Genomic DNA, 5,077 nt, shown 5'->3' on the forward strand with positions numbered 1-5,077 from the left:
GAGGACCGTTAGTAAACTAAACTGAAGTTTCGGCTTGCGGAGGAGTGACTCTAATCTTCGAATCCCCCACTATTTCCGCGCCACGATGTTCCGTCAGGAGCGGATTGAATTGCGCGGTGTGCGGTTCAACGAGACCGTCGTGCAGAACGCTATGACAGTTTTTTTTTGCAAGAAAAAATTTGCCAGTGTACCCACTAGTTTTAGTATTTTTCAAAATTGAATTAGACGTTTTTATTACTGTACGTGTATTAAACGCAATAAAAAAAAATTAGTAGTGCATATTACATATATTCAACTAGTTATAGAATTTCCTCTATAATTATTTCAAATATCTTATTGTATATTATTTAGTAATCTTATTACATTAAAAAATTAATAAATATTACATACGTTGAAAGTAAATTTTTTAATTTTTATTATGATTATTTTCATCTAATTAACGTTAAGTTTTTATATTATGTTTCTTATGCCTCGATCAATTTTACTTTATTTCTCGATATTTTTACATAATCTTGTTACTTAATTAATTATAAATATTAAAGTGTGTCGTATCGATTTATCGTAGTAGTACATAATCTATTAACAATTTTAAATAATACTCACTTAACAACAATAATAATAATAATTTGATTTATTGTAAGAATTATTAGAGATTACATATACATATAAAATCATTGTATAATTATTCAAAAAATAGTATATAAAGTTGCGCAAAATAAAATAAAATGAGACAATTTTCCAAGCGGGCACCCCATGAAGAGTTGCCGTCGATCCTGATCGGTCGACGTCGTAGATCTTCGCGTTTCCTCGACAGCGCGTTTTAAAAGAAGAGACGCGGATTTTACAGTCAGCATTTGCCGCAAGGCCTCGGAGGCGGGAGGTGTACATCACGCCGCCGCGCCGTACCCCAGGCACGGCGCCACTCCTCTCTTCCTGTGGACGCACAACGAATCGTAATTGGCCCCGGCTTACTCCCGCGGATTAGATTGCAATTTATCTTGGCCTCTTTGACCCGACCGTGTGCTCCCCTCGGCCTCGCGAGCGCGTGGGTCGCGTAGAGCTAGCACGCGTACCCTCGTCTCCGCGGTGGGTGTCGCGTGCACGCTCGGCCACATGTCAAAAAAAAAGAAAAAGGAACTCGCGAAAAATGTTGTGGCTGATAAAGATTTTAAGCTAGTCGAAGAGATGTGCAGGCGCGAGAATCAAACATTCATGCCGAAAGAAACCCTCGCAAAAGACGCTGCGCGTGCAACTGATGGAGACTTCAGCCCACCAAAGTGTAATACAGTGAATTAAATATTATGTTCGTTGCAACATTATATGTATATTGATTTATTATAGATTACCGATGTTTTAAAGCGTGTAAAAAGGATTATTAAATAGCGAAATTCAGATTAGTTCGCAAAGCGAATTTCGAAAATGTAATTAGAAACTGGAAATTTAAATTCCAGCGAAATTTAAATTCAATTGCTAAGAATCATGTATTATATAAATCGTATGAATGAAGGAAAAGCTAGAGAGAGAGAGAGAAAGAGAGAGAGAGAGAAACACCGGAAGACACTGAAAGGTGCCAGACGACGACGACGTCGGACGACAACCAAGTGTCGCCGTCAGAAAATCGAGTGTTCAAGTCCCACAGGTAGCAAACACACATCATTTTAACTCTGGTCATGTTGGTATAAACGACGTCAAGTGACCAAAGTTGACCAACCGACGTTATGATGTCGTTGTGACATCGTCATATCGTCATAATGACGTTACAATGACGTTATTTGGTCGTTAATGCTTCATTTGGAAACGTCCTAACATGACGTCAAAATGACGTGTGTTTGTCCTGGGGTGTTGTCTAGGTGTTCACCAGTCCATGTCCTAAGTATCGAGTCGATATCTCATGTCGGGCGAGGAAATCGGTGTCCAGGGTGGTCAGTACCGGTAACCGCCAGACACGATGATGGGGATAACGCGATGGACGGTGACAAAGAAGAAATATATATTAATCGTAACAGCACGCACTTTTGGATGCATTAAGGTGGTTAACTATGCGAGTTGATTTCAACTATGCGAGTCAACGACAGACTCAAACATAATTCTAAATTTAAATCAATATACAATATATTGTTATGTAAAGTCTATAAGAATAAAGAAACAATGTATTTTATACATTACAATATTAAATCATGATGAAATAAGTTAATTTAAGAAAAGAAGGAAAATCTACCTATCACGTAGTAGATAAGAGAAATTAGGTCGTAACGTTTTAACGAGTACATGAAACAGTGACAGGCACAAGCACCGAAGCACCGCTGTCAAAATATTTGTATAAAAGACAAAATGTCCGCACAATCACGATATAAAGGATAATATATTAAAAGTAAAGTTTTAGAAAGAAAAGAAAAATACAAAGCGGCTTTTGCGAAAAAACGACAAGAATGATATAACCTCTCACTCTTGATGAGAAACGAGATATACCAAATCTATATGATGACATTTTTATCATAGAGAGATGGTAGGCTTTTATTTTATTTTTTATTTTGTACCAATGTTTTTTGGCAATTCTTTTTTTAAATATTTCTTTATTCTTTATCCACATCCCAGGTACAAATTAAAAATAACGTAACATAATATGTTACATTTCCGCATTCAACAATATTAAAATTATAAAACGTAGTTAATTTTACGTAATAATTTTTAATTGATATCGACGGAAATATAGAAACTTATAAATATAAGTATATTGTTCCATTTCATAAACTTGCAATTCCATTCGCAGACTTTCAGAGAGAACAGACTGTTGAAAAAGTTGTTGATTTGAAGGATCTTATATCAGTGTCATAGGAAACAACAGTTAACCGCTTTTTTTTTATTCCAACATAATCGTACGACAACTAAATAAGTAAAAAAAAAAAAAACGATTATGAAATGTAACTGGACAAATTTACTTTTCCGTCAACAAGACCCAAAACTCGGCTCGATGCGCTTCGTTGAATCCGCTTACGATCGTACTATTGAGCAACGCTTCTGAAGAAGAAAATAATCGAATGACGCTTCTTCGAAGTTGTTTTCAAAAACAAAAATATTGCAACCTGTTACGATGCACATGACCCACATCGCGAGAACAAGCTAAGCGACGAAAGCGAAAGCTCGATGCATCGTCGTAGTGTATCAATGCAGCACTTTCACGATTTCTGAAAAATGTAAGAACTAGCGCAGCTATGACGCGGAGTATCTTATTAGAATTCATTTGTTCTTATCTGTCGTAGAAAGTTGTAGAACAATTCCTTGTCGGCCTTTTAAGGCCGAAAGGATGCGCGTGACTAACATAAAACTATGTAATAATTTTCGAATTTGAGTTAGTACGTTGTTAAAAGATCAAACGATAAATTATAATTATCCGTTCTAAAATAGAGTTACGCTTACTAAACTTTGTTTTAATTTTATGAATTGTTTATGATGCGCTCAAATTATACCAAACACGTTTCATTACGTCGAGAAAGTTATCGTTCTGTCAGCAAGATTATTAATAACAATCGCTTTAGTAATAGCATCATCTATAAAAAGAGTAATTATATTAATTAGGTAAAAAAATTTTGATAGAAAATATTTATTGTTTCTTTATTGTCTATTATTTATTTCATTATAGAACACTATCCGTAAAGTATTTTTAGTAGCTTTATTGTTTCGTCCACATTAAAACTTAATGATATTACTTTCTGAAAATTTTACATTTATTGTAATTTAGAAAATAGAGATTTTTTCGAAAGTTAATTAATTGGTTAATTATTTATTTTAGCCTATTATTATTATTTTAGCTAATTATTCATTTTATATATCTAATGACTGAAATTAATTCTCTAAAATATTAATATATAAATAAAAATTACTCTAAACACACACACACGCACGCACGCACGCACACACACACGCATGCACACACACACACACACACACACACACACAACAATTATCTGACAGAAAGAGTAAAACAAATTAAAAGTTATTATCATCTCTCTGCAATAAAATAAAAATTGAAATAAAAATTGTTGAAATTTTTTTAAACATTACAAAATTCTACTTTAAAATGGAATCATTACGCATTTTCTAAGAGAAATTGTATATACCTAATAGAAATTGTATTTAATAGAAATTGTGTATAATAGAAGTTATAATATTTATTATATCAGAAATTAATTCGTTTATGATGCGTTATTAAGAATAATTTTCTCGGTTATTAAATTGTCGATGCATATCAGTAAAATATTCGCGAGCAATTATTAAGTTCGATGACTTTATCACGATCTGAGATTAATCAGAGCGGCGTGAAAAGCATGCATGCAAATAAAAAGTAGATGCTATTAATAAATCTCCAGACAACTCCTTCCACAGAGTCAGGTAAATGAATTATTCAAACTACGTCGAAGCTTCCGCAACTTATTTGTTGTCCTTAAAGAACCGTATGAGATTCAGATGGCAGATCAAGATATTATTTACGGCGCCGTCCCCGATTGAAATATAAACCTGGAGTTAAATATTAAACGAATGTAATTGACATACTGCGACTTGTCTGCCTCTGTTGGCTGTAGTGTTGCATGTTTACATATGTCTGTGCGCGTATAGATGTGTGTGCGAGATTAAATAATTGCTTCAACATATATTATGTGACGGTGGACACGGAGAGGAGACACAAGACAAAGTAAATTGACTTAACTGTTATCGTCCATTTTGATCATAATCGCAATTGAATGTGACGCAACTGGGCCGATCGTCAAACAGATCAAAACATGCTTATTAATACGTGTTTCATTTGTGATGAAGCAAAATTAAAAATAATTAATATTATAAATATCAAAGTTTTTTTAAATCGTATTAACGTTGTTATAATGAGCGATTAATATAAAGTATTTATTCCACACATAAGTGTCTTCCAGAAAGAACAGAGGAGGTCCAGATAAGGAAAAGGATAATATTTTGTTTACAATCGTACCGTGAGGTGTTGCGTAGAGTAAAGAAGACAAGAAGTTTTAACAAAGCATGCGGAGATAATCTACCGCTACTTTATTAAAAATGTAAAACAGTCGGA

This window comes from Cyphomyrmex costatus, unplaced genomic scaffold (assembly GCF_001594065.2).
Source record: "Cyphomyrmex costatus isolate MS0001 unplaced genomic scaffold, Ccosl1.0 scaffold205, whole genome shotgun sequence".
Taxonomy (NCBI): Eukaryota; Metazoa; Arthropoda; class Insecta; order Hymenoptera; family Formicidae; genus Cyphomyrmex; species Cyphomyrmex costatus.